A 19,830-nucleotide genomic window follows, 5' to 3' on the forward strand; every position below is an offset into this window, starting at 1 on the left:
TTCTGGAGCCACTGACAGCGGAGTGGTTGCTGATCCTTTTAATGCTTTTACCCAGCCTGCAGGGCTGCAGGGTCCGGTGTATCGGGCTCTCTTGGGGTACTGTGGTTGCAACATGAAGCCGAGCCATTCCCGTGAGACGTATGAACACCTCTGCTACCCTGTGAGTCTGCAGACTGGCTGGTGGGTGAGCACTCACCTCACAATTGACACAGTGTGTCTGCCGTAGCCGCAGCAGACGTTCTGTTGCCCTGGACTCGCCACTGATTCCAGAGCGTGCAACCCAGATGACCTGCGTGAGATGCAGAGCGTTGGATGAGGCTGGCAACATTGCAGACTATTTGAGCGGCCATGATATTGCAGAGGAGTGCCTAATGCTGAGCTGTGGACTCCCGAGGTGAGGTCCAGGCCGGGGGCACAGCTAAGGGGCCCAGGTCACACTTGGTGCAGGGAAAGGGTTAGGACCTTGCCTAGTGGGGAGCCAACACTGATTGAATACTGTGGCTGGAGGCCCTGCAGGTCTGCTCCACAGGTGGTACACTGGGTATACCGCCGGCCGCCAAAGCTCGCATCTGAGGCTGTATCTTCAGAGGCAGCAGGGCTGGGCCCCTGCATGGGGCCGCAGACATCACTGTCCCTACAGGAAGGGTTGCATCAGGCCCTTTTATTTGTTTTACTTTTTGGAGGGCTAGTGGCACAGTATTGCCTCTGCCCCTCTGGTGCACCATGTGCTGCGAGTCGCACATTCTTCCCTAGTCACCCTTAGCCAGCCGCCCCTGCGGCAGAACGTCAACGGCTCCCTGTTGGGGTGTGTGACCCAGTATGACTAAAGGTGTGGGGGCCAAGGAAGGAGGTGGCATGGGCCGCTTCGCTAAGGCGACCCCCAGACCATCTGTAACAGCAGCACTGGGGAGTTTCTGACCTGGGGAGCCCCTCAGAGCCCTGAAGCCCCCCCGCTACCCCTCCCCCCACTGCTGAGCCCTTCAACATGCAACAGATTTTGGACAAGTTCAAGCAGGGCTTTATCCTCGGTTAAATAAAAATTTGACTAAATACCTACAACGTTGCATCCATCTTTGTAGGTATTATTCCATCCCTACACAATTTGAGAGGGATCACGGCCGTTGAGGGCAGAATCAGGATGGCGGAGGGATGGCATCATAAGCCTGCAGTGGACTGTCACCTCCCTGTCCAAAGACATGAGGGCACTGAAACCTAAATGCGAGGATCTAGAGTCGAGATCCTGCAGAAACAATATCTGCATCATAGGGGTGCCAGAGGGCACGCTGCGGGGTAATATGGAGGTGGCAGTGGAGAATTTGCTCAGCAAGCTCCTGCAGGACCCAGCGCCTACACTGCAATTCACAGTGGAGCATACTCATCGGGGGCGAACATCGAAGCCCAGGCCAGGCGACTACTACTAATAATAATAATAATAATTTGGCATTTATATAGCGCTACGAACCCTCAGGTATCTGAGCGCTGCTTATTATTCTGCTTATTATTACCCACGGTATGTGGTGCTCATTTATCGACCTCGGAAGGATGAAAGGCTGAGTTTGGCCCCGCCGGGATTCGAACCTGCGTTAGCAGGATCTGCACAGATGTCAAAGCGAGCGCTTTACTCGCTGTGCCACTTGACCGGCTTAATGTTGTTACTGTTACGCTCACCTGGTATCCACGGGGACGCCACCCAGCCCTGGTTGGATGATTTGCACTCTCGAACCCTCTCCCGGTCCCTTGGTAATGCCTCTGGTTAAAGATGGGTCTGCAATATAGGAGAGCGGGATTCAACACCAGATTGTCTTTGTTTTCCCACCTCCCTTGGCCTCAACTCCTTCCTCCCCCTTGGGCCTTCTCCTCACTTTAATATTGTAAAAGGTGGATTCTCCTCACTTTAATATTGTAAAAGGTGGATTCTGCGTCCTGCTCCTCGAGGCAGGGTCGCGTAGATGTGGGGGCAAGCAGCGACCAATTTACTTTACTGGTGCAAGTCCCCCTGTGGGAATCCAGGCCTGCTGCGACTCCGTAGGTTTGCTGCTTTACAGTGTTAGGGCCTCATTACGACCCTGGCGGAAGACCATGGTGCTATTAGCACCAAGGTCCATGCCGGTAAGCTACCGACTCCGCCATGGAGAAAGGGGGAATTACCACCCCATTACAAGGTTGGCGGGGCGGTAATTCCCCCTTCCTCCATGGCCCTTCCCCATTCCCATTTTTGCCCCATAGGGCTCAATGGGAATGGGGAAGGCGCTAAGTAGGGTGCCGCAAATTGCGGCACCGTAATTAGCACCAAGGTCCCTTTGCGGGTCCCTACTTTAACGGCTGGTCTACACCAGCCGTTAAGGTCGGGTCCCACAAAGGGACCTCGTAATTAGGCGCTAATAGGTTAACGGCGCTGCAGCCTTTTACGGCGCCATTAACCCATTAGCGCCTGGGTCGTAATGAGGCCCTTTATATGTAGTTCTTATGTTCCGTTTAGTTCGAATAATAATGCCTTGCTTCTTTTCTTTTAGGTATGGAAAGGTATTTTGGTGTTGTCATGCAGTTTGAAGATGAGCATGGACCGGTAGGCGAAAGCGCGGTGTGCGCGATGCTGTCCGTTGAGTAATGCGTGATGCGCGGCGCTGTTTCGCCTTTTATATTGCTAACCTGTGTCTTTTCTCTCCTTGCAGGTTGCGATGTTCCTCGCCGAGCGCCGTAATGTTCCAACAACGAAACTGACCAGGAGAGGACTACCCAGGTAAGAATTGTGTGGCTTTCTTCATTCGGGAGGAAACATGAGTAAACGCTTACTAATGCTGTCTTTCTTTCTCCTCTTTCCAGGTTATGGTATTCCAGGATGCATGCGGTGCCGGATAATGGAGTTCGTACCTTCAGGTGAGTGGAACTGAAGTCGGCGATGGATTGAAGACAGGATACTGTTCCGGGTAAGTTTTGTAGTGTTCTTTCTCTCTCTGCAGGTCCTTGGTTTCAGGTAAACTGGCATCAAAGAACTGGACACGGTGAGCGTTACGCTGCCCACAGCAGAATAACGCAAAGCATGTTCTGCTGTTTGGGTGTAGTTTAAATAGTCTCAGGTAAAGTAGTCCAGGTAAAGTAGTCCCAGGCCTGCCACACCCAAAAGACTAGACCGCATAGCTCAGTTCCTTGTAACAGCTATGTGTGTGCCTCCATGTTGCCTGCACCCCTCCTCCCCCCGCCCCCTCCAAGTTAAATAGTCCCAAGTAAATAGTCCCAAAGGCGCCAGGACTGACTTCATCAGTTGTGGAGTGGAAAAGATCACCCCCTTTGAAGGGAAAGTCCAGGATTCTATCTTGGACATCCGGGTTTGAATCTGGGAGCCTTAAGCCAGGCCGTGCGCCTCATGTCCTTTGCCAGACAGATCGCTCTGTTAGCCGTGTCGATGTGGCCTACATAATGCCCTGTGCCACGAGTTTCGCCTCAGCTAGGTCACTTTGAATGAGGCTTGCTTGTCCTTAAGGATGTCAGGCAGAAAGTCTGCGATTTCCCTCCACAGGCGTTGATTAGCCGCAGCCAGGATGGCGTCTGCATTGGCCTGCCTGAGGTGAAGACCAGCATTAGAATAGACCTTCTTGCCGTATGATTCAAGAGTCTTTTCTTCCTTGTTCAAGAGGGCTGCCGTGGAAGTACTAGACAAGGACACTTGGGGGTTAGCATACATGAATATTGGAGCGATAACCCATGACAGAGGTTGCAGGTGTGGCAAGAGTAGAATATTGTCCCCCTCGGCCTGCCTAAACTTAGCATCCAGTTTTTGCTAACGGGTTGCGTGGAGTGTGGCTTGAGCCACCCCTTCTTGGCTAAGGCCTCCACATCCTTCTATGGTGGAGGCCGGACCTCGCCTCCGCCCTGATGCTCAGGACCTCTGCCAGAACTCCTGCCTGTGTGGGTTCCCCCCTTTGATGATCGGGAGTGGCAGCCATCTTGTTGTGTGCCGCCGCCATCTTGTCCGTGCCTTGAGCACGTGGACCTGTGGCCGCCGTGTTCCTGGGCTAGGCCTGCATGCCCGTCTGCACCGGCTCTAACCGGCCCTGCATTTCAGGTGTACACCCGGTAGGCTGTGCGCCCTCTGCCTCACGGCCGGTAGTGCTGACCGTGAGTACAGACGCCCCCTCGAGTAAGGACCCGGGATCAGGGCAAGGCCCCTTGGGAAGAGTAGTAGAGCTCAGAGGCCTCTCGGCTGTGTAACCAGTAGGGCCCTTGGACCCGTCGGTCATCAGGCCGGTAGCTGCACGAGCCTCAGTGCTCCCTGAGCCAGTGCGAGGGCTGGATTGATCCCTCCCGCAAGAGGGCTTCCCCGGGAAGGAGTCACCTCGGCGGGATGCTTTGGAAAATAAGGCACCTACCTTCTTTGTCTTCCACCGGACATAGTCCTTGATGTTCTGTGGAGGAGTCCTGTTGAACAGCTCTCTCCAATGTGCGAGCCAGTGTTTAAGCGACCTGGGGGTGTCATTAAGAGGCTTGAGGCCTCACCGAGGAGCACTGGTGGTAGCGGTCCATTCCAGTCGACGTGGAAAAGGGGAGTGGGGTGTGGTGCCGGTGGGCGGAGTTAAGGGAGCCTGTGCTCCCAGGGCCATGCCCAATTTGTCAGTAAATTTAAAGAGGAAATGTCTTTCTGCTGGAAAAGAGGTTCCATTCCTGTCTCTCACGAGGGACACCCATACAGAATGGAGGAAAGGGGATAGGACATAGGAGTACAGGCCAGTTCCCCAGACCCACGTCCAAAGCAGTCCGAAGCCTAGAGTGTCAATTGGATACACTTGAATTACAAAGCATATGGAGGACACTCCACCCTGGGTACCGCAAATTTACTTTTTTACTGGTGTGTGCACGATATGGCGTCCCGTATTGCCATGTCCCTGCTCTCACGGCACCTAATGGGGAAAGTCACAACAGCGCCATACTACCACTGAAAGGGGCCCCTAGAGGTCCCTTACGTCTATGTAAATAAGGCGAGTCACCACACACGATAGATACGCCAGACACAAGGTTGTATTCCCAAAGCTAGGGTTTATTGCAAAAGTCTCAGTTGGCCAATTCTGTCTCACGCCCCGCGACGTGCATCTCTAGACCTCGAGGGACGCAAGAGAGTGAATTACGTACATCAGTTACATATATAAAAAATGCATATCAAACAATCAGCTATGACATGTTTAACACCCCCCTTTATTGGGTTTCTTTGAACTTGGTGTGATGGACATTTTTGACAACTATGACACCTTCAAATATCTATTCTAGTAACAATTTGCAATTTGTGAGTGGGGAGGCATCTTTCAGTTGTTGAACAGAACACAGCGCTTCTGTTCCTGGAAGCGAGCAACATACGGGGGAGAGTTGCATTCCAGACCTTGCTATCTATGAGGTGCTATTCGTGTCCTGGGAGCCGACACGCTCTAACGGGGCTCAGCAAAGGGGGGCCATAAGAAGAGCATAATTCAAGCCTTTAGCTGCTTTATTCTAACATATTCTACCATATACCGAGACTGGCTGGCAGCTGCGAAATGATTAAATGCCCTGCAGCTCTGCTTCAAGGCTACATTCGGGAGGGAGCCGGGCATTCCCTCCTGGCGCTGCCTACGTTGTGTTTCAACAAACTCTTGTTATCCTCGCGGCCCTGCGGCCTTGTCCTTTCACGTGCAGACAACAATGTTTTACAGACAAGCAGTGTAAGCAGAAAATGTACTGCGAAGCAATTAGAACAGAAAGCAATGAGCAATGGTTAGAAAACAAAATGGCGATTCTTGTTACATCAAAATGGCCGTTCATTGGCAAACTCGGAAACCTATATTCTGTCCTATCGTGCATGAGACGGTTGGCCCACGGCCATCAAAATACGTTTGCGGTCACACAGTAGAGGTATCCATTTTTCTAGACTGACACCACGTACTGTCCGATCATTCACCCATAACGCTATAGCTTACATTAGGGGGCTTGGCTCCAACCAGCATGACTTGGAGATTTAAATCAGATGCGCTTCAAGACATTGCATTTAGGGCGGATATAGAAATTGACAAACGCACATTCTTTGTACATAACACCCGACTCCACTTCATACAGCACCCTGTGGCAGGCATTTAACGTGTATGCCCGAGGGATGGCTATCTCCAGAGAATTCAGGGTCCTCGCAGCCATATGGCGAGATCTGCAGGCAAGTGAAGATATGCTTAAAGACCTGGAAAATAAATATGCCACTCATCTAGACCCGCCTTCCTGACTGACATGCGCCCTGCCTTAGAGTCATTCAGTGAGTACGCACAACGCAAGGTCCTGTACTTTGCAAAATCTGCAGCAGCAAGGTGGCATGGGGAGGTAGACCACCCGGTAAGGACACTGGCCCGTCTGGTGCGCACTGAGCGGGGTTACACGCAAATCGATTGTATACTTTACACACAGTGAAATAGTAAATTTGTGGACCAGGAGATACTCTGGGTCTTCCACCATTTCCATCCCCTGATAAACTGGCCTGCCGCCTGCTCCAAAGGCAATACAGACTCTCCATCTTCTCCAAGAAGACTGTCCACATTCAAGCCCGAGTCGACGCGGGCTCCAACAGCACGGCCAAACTTTTCAAAATATGCAAGGAGCTGGCCAATCCGACTGTAGTCTCCATCTCTCCTGCACCTTCCCAGGCCCTCTCTACAGCCATGGCTTCTCATTTCACCACTAAAACCCAGGATATCCTGTCCTCGCTCTACTCTTCTCATCTTTCTCCCTCAGGCCCCCCACAACCCCTTATCCCTTGTCTCCTTCGCTCCTCCCTCTCCTATTCAACACCTGATGATGTTTCTAGATGAGACCAATCTATGAACGTTTCATCTAAACAGGTGCTCCCCTGCTCCTCTAGAACCCTTAAGGACAACATTGTTTCCTTAATAGCTCGCTCCAGCCTTGACAGATTTCTGTAATCATACCTTTGCCACTGCATCTTTCCCCTCACTCCTCAAGCACTCACTTGTGCACACCCTCCTAAAAAAGCTTTGTGCCGATCCTTCCTGTCGGCTAACTATCGCACGATCTCCATCACTCCTTTCCTCGGCAAGCTAATGGAGAAGCTGCCCATTTCTCAAGCTGGCCATCTCTCAGCTAAATACTCACACTGAATCTGCTGGTTATCTCCATGACCATCAGTCTGGCTTCAGAGCGGGCAGACACGGAAACTGCTCTCCTGAACCCCCGTAAAGATCTGCTATCTAACCTTAACTATAGCTCTCGCACTGTCCTCATTCTCCTTGACCTCTCCTCTGCATTTGACACAGTCAATCACGCCACCCTGATCAATTGTCTCAGCGTGAACATTGGCATCACAGGGTCAGGCTCTGGTGTGGCTGACCGCCTTCCTCTTGGACCAACCCTCCCAGGTCCAACTAGTGTCCTTTCTCTCTACCACCTCTCTTTCCACATGCAGTGTTGACTAGGGCTCTATCCTCTCACCCTGGCTCTTCAATGTCTATTTGCCCCCTACAGTGATAATGTCGAATTACAAAATGTCGAAAGTCAAAACGTAGAAATAAAATGTCAAAAAAAAAAAATTCAAATGTCTTTTTTTTTTACATTTTCTGTTCGAAATGAGGGGTTCCCCCCAATCCCCTTTTTTTAAAATTATTTTTTGAAACCCTCTTTTTAAACGCACGAAAGCAACAAAACAAAACATGTAAAATAAAAAATGACATTCGAAAAAAAAACATTTCAGCAATTTTTTTTCGCCATTTTTGTCATTCAACTTTTTGCAGTCAACATTATAACTGCACACCATTTCTGACTTAATACCAGTAAGACAGGTTCTTCTCCTTGGCCCCCCTCACCTTGGTGTCATGTTTGACACCACCCTCTCCTTCTCTCCTCACATCACGGACCTTGCGAAGAAAGTCAATTTCCAAATGCACCTCCTCAGAGGTATTCTACCTTTCCTCACCTTCCCCCAGAAACTCACCGTCTCCAGAGCTCTGGTTCTCTCCAGGCTCGACTATTGCAACAGCCTCTTTCTTAATCTTCCCAACTCTATCCTTCGCCCTCTTCAACTAATACAGAATACACTGTGGCACTTATCTTTGGCCTCAAGCCCTGGGAACGCATCTCTCCAGCTCTGAAATCTCTCCACTGGCTCCTGGTGTCAGTGAGGATTAAGTACAACAACCTCTGCATCATCCATAAGGCTTTTTGGGGCCGTGGCCCTCACTATGTCCAACTCTCTCTTCTTAAATATCTTCCTTGTAGTGCACTTCGCTCAGCTAGCTCCATCTCTCTGCGGGTCAAACGCTTCTCCAAGCAGAGACTGGGTGGTAGATCTCTCTCTTCTGCAGGTGCCTCGCTCTGGAATGGCCTCCGTGACCCTCTCAGACTTGTGCCGGACTATTTGAAGTTACGGAGGCAGCTCAAGACCTTCCTATTCTCATCTTCCTTCTCTCTCCCTCTTCCCTGCTAATCTGCCTGTCTGCTAATCCCAACTGGTGCATGGTTTCTCTAAGAGTCACACAGGGCACCATGCCCCCCTGACCAGTCACCCTGCACTGCCTCCTGGCCTATCCAGAACCCCCATTCTGGAACTGCACCTGTGTAGTTATGTGCCCTCCCTGTACTTACTCAGAGCTGTGCTGCCCTGACTGCACTTCACGTTTGCACTTGCACGATCTGAATGTCATAAGGCCATTTGTGTTCCCCTTCCTTGTCTTGTAGTGCCTAGAAACACTTGTGTAGAGGTGCGATGCAAATACCAAATCATATATCATATCCAAGATCTCACCAGGGGCAAGGCGCTGGGCCCGGATGGGCTCACCACAGAATTTCACATAGCATACGTCACGTTGCTCACTCCCCACCTTTTGCGGATATGGGAGGAGTCTTTAAAGAACTCCCTGCTGCCAGAATCAGTGCGTGAAGCTACCATTACCATGTTGCTTAAACCTGGTAAACCCAGCAACGAGCGAGTCTTATAGACCCTTGTCGCTCATTAACATGGGCACAAAAATCTTTGCAAAGATTCTGGTGAACAGGTTGCTCCCCTTGATACCGAGCCTGGTGTGTGATGATCAGGCGAGATGCATACCCGGCAGGTCCACAGCTCTTAATATCTGCCGCCTATTTAACATCAGGTCCTGATTAACACCTGGGGCTTCAGCAGGGGCGGTCGCCTTGGATGCACACAAAGCATTTGACATGGCATCCTGGGAATATCTGTCATACTGGAGAAGTGTGGTATTGGGGCTCGAATGCTAGCGTACATTAAACTCCTCTACGCTCGCTCGACTGCCAAGACTTTAGTCAACTCACACCTTTCTGAGCACTTTGCCCTGGGTAGAGCTACCCACCAGGGAGGTGCCCTGTCCCCAGTGCTGTTCGCATTGGGGATCGAGTCCATGGCGGACCTGGTCAGGGAAAAACCTAAACATCAGGGGATTTGACTGCTAGGCCCCCAGAAATAATATCCCCCTATGCAGACGATGCGCTGCTCTATGTTAGGGACCCATACAAACCTCGATCCTATAATGAGTGACATCACACACTTTAGGGAGTACTCTGGCTTCACTGTAAACTACACCAAATCCAAGGTTTTTCCAATTACTGATAAAACGGTTAAGCCGAGTGGTTCCTTCCCCCTGAAGTGGGCGCCTGCCAAAATGAAGTACCTGGGAGTTCTAGTATCAAGGAGTAAAGGGTCGCTCCTCTCTGTAAGGAACTCATGGTGGCAACAGTAAAGACAGACACACGTGATCACAGTTCAAGGGTGTTTAATAAACTATATGCAGGGGGGAGAAAAATGCCTAATCTAAACCTAAAGCTAAGATGGGAGCAAGCTACAACCATCAAATAATAGTAAGGCAGTCCTAGTGGCGGCTTGTCAAATAAAAAGGGCCTATACTAAATAAAAAAAACACTGCCAATCCTTACTACTAAGTTACAAAGAGTGTGGGATAATGTTCACCGGAAAAAAAAGTTAAATAAAATGATAAGTCAGGATCGTATGGCTGGGTTTCCCTTCCCCACGTTTTAAGCATGGGACAAGGCTGGACTTCAGAGCATAAAACACATTCCTGCGCCTCGTTAGCACGAGGTTCACAGTTCCCGATCAACAATATCAAAACCGTCTCAGGCTAAGTCTCTTTCCTGCAAAAGTCTCTTGCCTTAGAAGGCCTGCTGATTCACAATGACAAACAAACCAAAGGTCCTTCAGTGGTTTTTGCACCTGGCTGATTGCTCTTCGCCCCCTAGGATCTCCCTCCGTCAGGCTCGGATCCTCTTTGTAACTTGGGCCTCCCTCCATCAGGTTCATTACGGCTTTTCCTTAACACAGTTCATAAAATTTCAACACAGTTCATGATTTGCTTATCTTCATCAAAAAGCGTGGGTTCCTTTCTCCTAGCGTTCTTTCGCCGTCCCCATCGGGCTCACAATTGCCTTATTTCACAGTTCACAATCTTATCAAAAAGCGGGGTTACCTTCCCCTAGCTTTCTCTCCGCCATGGGTAAGAGACTTTCAATTGTACAAAGGGTTTGATGTGACCTTTGTAGGACCACTCTGACATCTCACAACGCCCTTCCCTAGGGCTTTCTGGTACTTGTATTTTTCGACACAACAGGGGCCAGCACAAGTCCTCCGACTGAGCCTTCCTACGGTGCCTGACCACTCTGCAGCTGGCCCTTCTCTGGACTTTCACATAAGGTCCAAACACACACAAGTTCTGTGTTTCAGGTTCCAGCGTTCATCTAGTGTTTCCACTTGCAACCTTGGGCTCAAAACAAGTCGGTTTGCCATCAGCTCACCGACTATGTTGAACCCGATGGCTGGTCTTGCCTCTGGAGTCCAGGACGGTACCATGGTAGCCAGGACGCCTCCCCACCTGTGCTAGCAATGCGGGAGGCCCCCCCGAGCACCATTGACATCTGGTCCTTCACATGCCAGCTGTAAGTCCCGGTTTTATGGCTTCCCTTTCAGAGACTTTGCGGGTCTGATTTGAAAAGGGCAAGGGCAGTTTGCCCTTCATTGTCCTTCCAGGTCTCGCCGCCTTTCTCCTCTGTTTGAACTGCCGGTTTGGTGTAGCGGTTTCCTTGTGCGTTCAGCCTTGCTCGCAGTGTGCTTTCGTGTTCTGCCTTTTATCCCTGTGGGGAAGGCAAAGGGCTGTCAGGTGTGCATGGTTAGTGTCAATTGTCGGACTCTGCCTGACCCGTGTGTTGGGACATGTCAGGTAAAACGGCTCTGGTGTTAGTAAGCTGTCTGTTAAAGTGTAAGAAAGTGTTGGAAAAGAGGGCAGTAGAGCTTCTGAATATCTTGCAGGGTAGGAGGGAGAAAAGGTTTTACGAGGAAGAGGATACTGCGTCTCAACCCTCGGCCTCCCACTTCCGCTCCCCGAAGGCCCCTCACCCAGGTGATCCTCATCCACTGGTCAACCCCCAGTAACTGGATCCAATAGCGATGGCCCTGTCCTGGCCACCTGGATGACAGACCCCAGGGACTAGTAAGGGAGACACCTTTGGGTTTTTCACATCGCCAATAACAATGCTGGACTTGTGGAAGGCTATGCCCCTATCCTTAGCGGTGAGACTAGCTCTAGTGAAGATGATTGTTCTCCCCAAGCTACTATATCTCTTTATGAACATCCCCTTGTGGTCGGGAAAGGACTATTTAGTCAGGCTGCATAAATCACTGTCCCAATTCCTGTGGCACGCCGAGGCAGTCCGTAACAAATGGGCAGAGCTCAAGCTGCCTTCCATTAAGGGGGGGGGGGGGGGGGTTTGCCACCCCACATTTAGAGATCTATTGGTTGGCACAGTTTGCGTCCGTTTGGTATGGGGCTGACAGCACCCGACGCAGGCCCGGTTGGAGAGGTTGGCGGCGGTACAGCCGATTTTTATTTTTTTATTTTTTGATTGTGGTACAACCACATTTTGGTTTTTCACATAACAGTAAAAAAATAGACAAATCACAATACATGATAAATTTATGTATCAGTAAGCTCAAATTATGAATCACAAATTACAAATTCCCTACTCTCTGAAATATGACATGGTAAATTAACAATTTTGAACAATATTTCAACTGAATGAACCCCATCTGTTTTAACACTCTAATGAAGTTTATCGTTAAGGCAATTTCATGGCAGGCAATCAATATCTCCCAAAACATCTCGGAAGATAACCGATCAATTAAAGCGATAAAACGCCCTAGATGTTTCTCTCTAGCATCCCAGGTCTCCGAGCAGTACCTTAACAAATGCTCAATTGTCAGATTTTTTGGATCTTTACATTCTGGGAATAGAATTTTGATTATCTCCCCACAACCCCAGCGGGCAAGAACTGATTCCGTTTGGACCAAGTTGAGTCGAACTCTAAGGAAGTTTGTCTCAGCTTGGCATCTGGGAATTGTAACAAATATTTTGGAAGATAGCCAAGTTTCTTGTCATTGAGGGAAAGGGAAGCTGCTACAGATGAAGACCTCATTTGATCGATTGTCCTAATCCAGTTTGTTGTGACTAAGGCCTTCTTTGTCTTCATGGGATTTGATAGTAGTATTTCTTCGTCATTACAACAACTGATAAGGATCTCCCAATCTCCTCAGGTCTCGCAACACCCATGAATGGTCCATTTTAAGATGAACCATAAGATCCTCATATAGTGAATTCCCCAAGGGATTGATTATTAGTCTGTAAAGTGAGAGCAATTTTCAATCCATTTGGGATTACTCTCACTTAAGTGATCTTAAACCCAACTCAAATCTTAGGCATACAATTGGTAGGCTATTTGGCAGGCTCAGAACCTTCTTGCAGATCTTGCCTTCGATCTTCTGCCAATCGAGGGTCCAGGCCAAAGGTTTGGCCTCTATACCATATAAGAGCACTCGGATGATCTTTGCCGTATAAAACCTCACCGTTGGCAGGAGACAGAATTTACAAAATTGGCCAATGATCCTTTGTAGTTGTGACATTAGCTGGTTGCCCTTTGATGTAAGCTCTGACAGGATTTGACTTACTCTGGGTGTGGCATATAAGGTGTAGCCCAGTAAGACTATTTCCTCTACCAGAGGGATAAGGTGTCCTCCCACAGTCCAGGGGAACCATCCTTCACCAATCCCCTTGTCTCCAAAGATTACTATTCTCGACTTTTCTGGATTCACCGTTAGGTCATTGTTCTTCATATATATGTCGAGAGCATTCAATAACCTTTGGAGGCCAACTGATGTTTTGTCCAAGAGGACGATATCGTCTGCATAAATAAGCCATTTAATTGCCCTGGAGCCAATTTTAACGCTTCCCATTGCTGCGGAATTGACCTCCCGACCAAAATCAGTGAGATAGAAGTTAAAAAAGGAAGGGGGCAACCATGCACCCCTCTACCCACGGGGATATATTCAGAAAGAAAGCCTTCAGAGTTCAATCTGACTCTCACCGGATTTCCCTAGTGAAGATGGTATACAGTGATAAAAGTGCGGCAAAAATGTCTATACAAAAAAATTGCAGCAAAAATGCTGTGGTTTGACCCGGTAAAGGTGTACCCCATTATACCATTTAAGGGGAGCGGGGGTTGCAGGGGTGTCCCCCACTCCCCTTAAATGGTATAATGGGTCCGGGGGTTGCAGGGGTGTCTCCTGCATCCTTTACATGGATTGCAGTGGCAAAACCACAACATCTTTGCAGCAATATTTTGTAACCACAGCAATTTTTACCGCAATTTTAACACATGGAACCGTGAAGAGAGGCTTGAATGTTAATGAGTGGTTTCGGGGCTCCCCTGGTGGTGAACATTGACCACTGTCGCTCTCTATTGACCAGGTCTAAGGCACTTGACACATCTATAAATGCACCATATAGCTTTGATGCTTTCCTCCCCTCTTTGTTGTAACAAAGGGTTGCCAATACTATGCCATTGAGGGATGTGGAATGTCCCTTCCGAAACCCGGTCTGCTGTTTTGGTAGGATGTTGTTGGTTCTGGCCCATCTCTCCAGCTCTCTTAACAACAGGCTAGCGAATAACCTACTTTCCACATCCAACAAAGTGATGGGCCTTTAGTTTATTGGATTGTTACGGTCCCCCTTTTTAAAGATGGGTCTGATTATGGCATACTTCCAGGATGGAGGGATAGTTCTTTTTCCTATTATTCCCTGGAAGAGTATATACAAAATTCAGGCCCACATTTTTGTATTTCCCTTTAGAACTTGGTAGGTTAGTCCACTAGGGCCTGCGGCTCTCGAGTAGGAGGATTTATTAATCAACTCCAGGATAACCTCTTCCGTAATTTCCAAAGACCAAGGTATACATTGGAGATGCTAAATGCGGACTCCCCTTCAGGTTTTCAGGTATTTGTCAGTAAAATAAGTAACCCAAACAAGCTCGGGAACGCAGTTTGACTAGATGGTGTTTTGATCTTTGTCCCAGGTATTAATTTAGTGGCCAGAAGTTAAAAGAACTATTGATGGTCAAGACTCTGAGCATGGACTCACCATCTTTCTGCAACCGACTCATTTGATGTTGTTAAGACCAATTTTTTAAGTTATGGTTGATGGTCTTGAGTGTCATCAAGAGTTGAGCCCTGTCGATGCATTCACAAGCCTGCACATCTCCCATTTCGTTGACCATGTAATCTCGTCAAATGTATGTTTATCTACTGTAATCCTGCGAGATGACATGGTCATAAAAACTTGTAAAAAGTATAGAGTTTACAGTTCGCTTCTTGGTCGTTGGCTCTAGGATCATTATGAACCTGATCCAAGGCTTCATTTAGCCATATACCGTCTTTCCTATACTTCACCAATCGATTTTTCAAAGCATTAACTACTACTGTACCCTGCCATAGATCGATTTCTTTGTTAAAGTTCCATCCGAATGAAGGTTCTAAATGTCTATGGTCATTCGATCCACCCTCTCTTAGTGTTAAGTGGTCACATTTCTCAAATAGACTAGCTGATAGAAAAATATAATCCAAGGTGGATTAGATTTTCCCTCATGACCATGTACATGCCGGGGGGACATTTCCCTTAATGGACCCGTTGGCAATCTTCAAGTCCCATTCCGTGAAGGACATCCACCTTCTACAATTGGCGCTTACCACCATGGTTTTGGGGGTCAGGCCCTCTAAACGGCTTGAGACACACTGAGAAGTCGGGTCCCCTGCCAACAAGATATAAGCCTCTGGGTAAGATATTTTTTATCTGCGTCAGGATACCAGCTAGGGAATCCAAGAAAATCAGCGAGCTTCACACACATGGAATTCCCGTACAAGTTTAGAACTACTAGTTGTTTTGTCCCTTCAGTAGACGGCACCGCCAATTTTACTGCTAAGATCCTCTCCTGCTTACAGGGGATCAAAGTCTGTTCTTTAAAGAAGGTAGACTTACATGCCATCAGTAGCCCTCCCTTGGGTCTTCCCTTCCTTATAGTAGTTGCAGGCTGTGTTACCGTTATGAATCCCTCTAATTCAGGGGGATTCACTAGCCATGTCTCTTGGAAGAGAATTAAATAATTTCCCCCAAAGACCTCTGATCTTATTTTTAGGTTTCTAAAAGAACTGGAGCCCCTTGTGTTCCAACTCACTGGTTTTATTTCCCCCCCCCCCCCCAACTAAAGCAGAATCTGCCCTGCTTTGAGTTTATGACAGACCTGCGTTATGATCTCTGGCAACATAGACCACAAAGCAGACTGGCCCCCACGGTTAGCTTCCTGATCGTTGACTTTCTTCACCCTGGGCTAGTCCACTTTCCCCAATTCAACACCACCTTTTAGGTTACCTCCTTTGCCCCCCCCCCCCGCTCGTGCGAAGGCAAAGAGTCATGAACGACCAAACCTTGTTTTTGTAAAGAGTCAGCCACTGAGAAGACTGCATTCGCCCCCACTTTGGTTGTAAACCCTACTTCCACTAAGTGGGCTACGTGAGGATCGGGGAACTAGACATACTCTCTGTCCTTAGATTAAAACCGGTATAGATCTTGGATCTTTTTGATGGTTGACAAAATTGCCCCTCTATTATAAAATCTGGGGTTCAGTTTATGCTTTTGGCATGTAAACCAGAGTCTTGGAACCGCAAAGGGGGCTAGTTCATCATGGAGAGAATCAGTCTTTAAATTCTATAAGGAATACATCCACTTGATTGCTGCCTTCTCCATCACGTCTTGTCCAATCCATCATCAATCTTGATCTTCAAGTGTCGTAATTGCTTTCTGTACATTTCCTGATTCCAGTTGGGTAGGACTGGATCTGCTGGGGGATGCGTCGGGAATCAGGGCCCCTGCTGCCAGGCTCCATCTCTTCTTAGACCCCCTGCAGAATATTGGAACATTTTTCAAGATGGCCCCTGACAGGGGCAGTATTTTCTTCTCTGGTTTAGCCCATGGTAGAAAAATCGGAGCCCATTTCATCGGTTTCCCAGTTGCCGCTGATTTTCTTGCATCTGGGGGACCCGGAACGAGACCACCCTGATTTTCCCCTTGAACCAAGTCTGTCTGTATACCTATAGTGATTTTAGTCACTATTGTGTCTTCTGGCACTGATGGTGAGCTTAATGTATGTACCTTTCCTTTCAGACTTGGTACGTCCGAGGAGCACATCGAGTGACCTCTAGATAGTGGCTCCACATTTCCTGCCTCTGCGTTGGCGTCAGGTTATTTGGAAGGATTACTCAGACCATTGATGAACCTTTGAAAACTTTTTTGACTTCATATTCTTGAATTTCCTTTCCTGTATGACAGGTAACCGGGTCACTTGAACAGTCTTTCTCCGTTTCTTTCTCCTTGCTCGTCTTCTTCACTGGTATGATTGCTGCAAACTTTCCTTCCATGAATCACCCCATACTTTACCCTCCTGTTCCACTGGTGGGGATTCTTCTGCTATACAGGCTGTTGTATCTGAAGAAGCGAGTTCCACCACGTGAGCTAGGCGACAGAATTCATCTAGGACGGATTGGAAGAGAGAAGTATCGTCGGGAATGGAGGGAGACTGCGCCTCTTCAACCACTATTTTAGTTTCATGCACCTTCGACTTATCCCTCTCCTGGGCTTGAATGTAGTTTTAATAATAAAAATGTTGTTTCTTTTCCATCCACACATAAATCTCCGAGTATATCTTTGAGACCCGATATTTCTATCTTCTGTGTAGCCATTGCTTCAGACAGTAATGTTAATGAGGGCGTGACCAGGGTGTTAATGACATTACTAAGGCCCACAATTGAAAACTCAAACTGCTCAATATCTTTTGACATTTCAAGTAATATTCCTGTATGTGTCTGCACATCTCCTTTTATGTTTTCAAAGACCTTAACCAAAGAGTTCAAAACGAAATTCAATGCTGTCAAAGTGGCCTCACTTGCGCAAAGATCTTGATTGGAGGTCTGAGGCGAGGTAAAAAGGTATTCCTTCATTCATTTTTTGTCCTACTGCCACTGATACCACTGACTCCCGTCTGATGTCTTCGGTAGAGTTTAACATGGCCAAGGGATTTTGTGTGCAATTTAATGGTATGGGGGAGAGTTTGAAGCCCTGTGAAAAGTCTAGTCCAGGGGCTGTGTGGCCAATGCTTCCGATTTCCCTGTTCTTCAATCTTGGATGGGGATGCACCTACAGGCCTGTTAGAAGATCACCCAAGTTCCTGGGTCTCCGTGTAAAGTACTGCTTCATTGTCCCCTTGATGTTCGTAGCTGGCAGGGTAAAGTCTTTCCCACCTTTGAACGTGGAATCCAATAATATAACTCCATCACCAGCACCCCCTCTAGGGCTTTGAATTGTGGCCATATTATGTATTTGGGAATAAGCAAGAACCTCGTGTCCTGCCGCAACACTTTGTTGGAGCTGCGGGCTCTGCCTATCTTCTGGCAATGTTGATTTAGAAATGAATGAACCCCTCCCACTCCGGTGCCTTTGAATCGTCCACAAGTAAGCCGCTCCTCAAATTGTATCTAGTTGTCATTTTCATACAAAAAAGATGTAGCAATGTCCGTCGTGGCTCTTGTGTGTGGCTGTATATTCACTAGAATGTCTCTTCTCTTGAATAAGCAGTCTAATGAGGAGAGGCGCGCCCCAGGTGTAGTACGCTTATGAAGCAAGCGATTTTAATGGAGATAGACTAATAGAATGTGTGGACCTGTACTGCAAAAGGTCCTCCCGCTCGCTGCTGAGGGAATCAAAGGGGCGAACCCAAACAGTCTTCCGAAAGCAGTCATCAACGGTATGTTTAGCAGTACTTGCAAACAAAATTAAAGGGGAATTCCCCAACAAACTCCCGTCTGGGCTGAGAGTCTTGAGGTCCGTACCCCTTTGATATATTTAAATTAGTCAAAAATATACAGAGCCAAAGCTAGAGAAGGTAAAACGGCTGTAGATTGCAGAGATAGCTATTCACTAGCTACGAGCGGTATCCAAAGGGCAACCCCAACAGTCTCCCACTCGTGCTGTAATCACAATAGCTTGGCTCTGCTTATCAGTCGATGCACGTTGAAATACGTTGAGATACACGAGAGCTCTTCTACCCGGCTTCCTCTCTGCATCAGTTCGATAGTGAGATGAGCTTCTTCTCCCTCCTCACCACGGGTCAGGCTATTTCCGCTGCCCCACTCCCCACTGGGTCAGTGGATGCAATACTGTGCGGGGATCGTTTGAGTAGGTAAAGCCAGGATTTCAGTCCACCGCGAGCCTGCAGAGCCCAAAGACCCAAAGACTCAGCTGCCTGACTCTGCGGCATGTTTCAGCTTATGTAGTTCACCAACAGCAAAAGAGGACTGGGTGCCTCAATGTTCCAAAGTGCTCTGTAATCCAGACTGCAGCTAACTGAGTCAGTACCAAAGACTCTGCAGCCGATACTAAGACACTGTTGTTCAACTTAGCATACAAATAGGAGTGCCCATTATACCCGGTACATACCACACTTACTGCTTGGCAAACCGTATTCTTGAAGGTGGGGGTAGTTTATCCATACTATAAGTGGCTACTTCTCTGGAACTTCCCCAGTCTCCCTCTAAAAAGGGAAAGCAATTTCTGCATGCATTGAGAAAAGCTTGGTTATAGAATGTTGAGTGACCTGTTACCCAAGGGTAAATGCCTCACATTACAAAGCTGGAAGCAGGGCTACAGGGGTAGGACCTCAGAGATCCTATAGTCCCACAGGTTTGAGGTGGCAGTCGGGGTACCCGTTAGAACCCCCGGAGGATGGATACCTTAAATACATTTCCAACGCGTATGGCTATCACAGGCTGCTATCCCTCACTGTACACCATGATCATTAACAAGTGGTGACCCAGAACCCAAAGGCACGTAGTAAGTGGGCACTATATGTGGGGGTAGATTTTTCAGATGATCAGTGGGCCGCGAAGTGCTCTTTGACTAAATCCGTTCCGGTGAATACTAGATTTAAATTGATCCAATTTAAAGTGCTCAATAGACTACATTACACCCTCAGCAAGATTGTTAAAATCTACCCGGGAGCAGAGCATAGATGCCCCAGATGCGGAGGGAATGGGGCCAGCCACTGATAAGTGTTTTGGGGGTGTGCCAATGTTACGCTCACCTGGTTCCCACGGGGATGTCGATCTGGACCGGCCTGGAGCCACGTTGAGCCGAGATGACTGACTGGACACTCCCACTTACTTCGTTTGTCGGCTCGTATGAATATCTTTCTGCAAAGGAGAAAGGGAATTAACCTCCCGTAATTCGAGCATTAACCCACCTTCCACTCCCGTTGTCTGCCCACTGACCACTCCCGATGTTCCCTCTTGTTCTCACCTGATGGTTTAGAAAGGTGGGCTCTCCATCCTGCATCGAGCGCAGGGGCGCGTAGACGACCAGTTACTTCCCTGGCATGGAGGAATTGGCGAATTCCAGTATTGACTCTAGGATCCAA

General features: G+C 48.3%; 1 protein-coding gene across 3 annotated transcripts in view; it reads right to left on the minus strand.

The window, feature by feature from the left end:
• The window catches only part of CCDC22 (coiled-coil domain containing 22), a 942,388-nt gene that overhangs the window by 635,491 nt on the left and 287,067 nt on the right, over window positions 1-19,830 (minus strand). The window lies entirely within an intron of this gene.

This window comes from Ambystoma mexicanum, chromosome 2p (genome assembly GCF_040938575.1).
Source record: "Ambystoma mexicanum isolate Mex_15411 chromosome 2p, UKY_AmexF1_1, whole genome shotgun sequence".
Lineage (NCBI taxonomy): Eukaryota > Metazoa > Chordata > Amphibia > Caudata > Ambystomatidae > Ambystoma > Ambystoma mexicanum.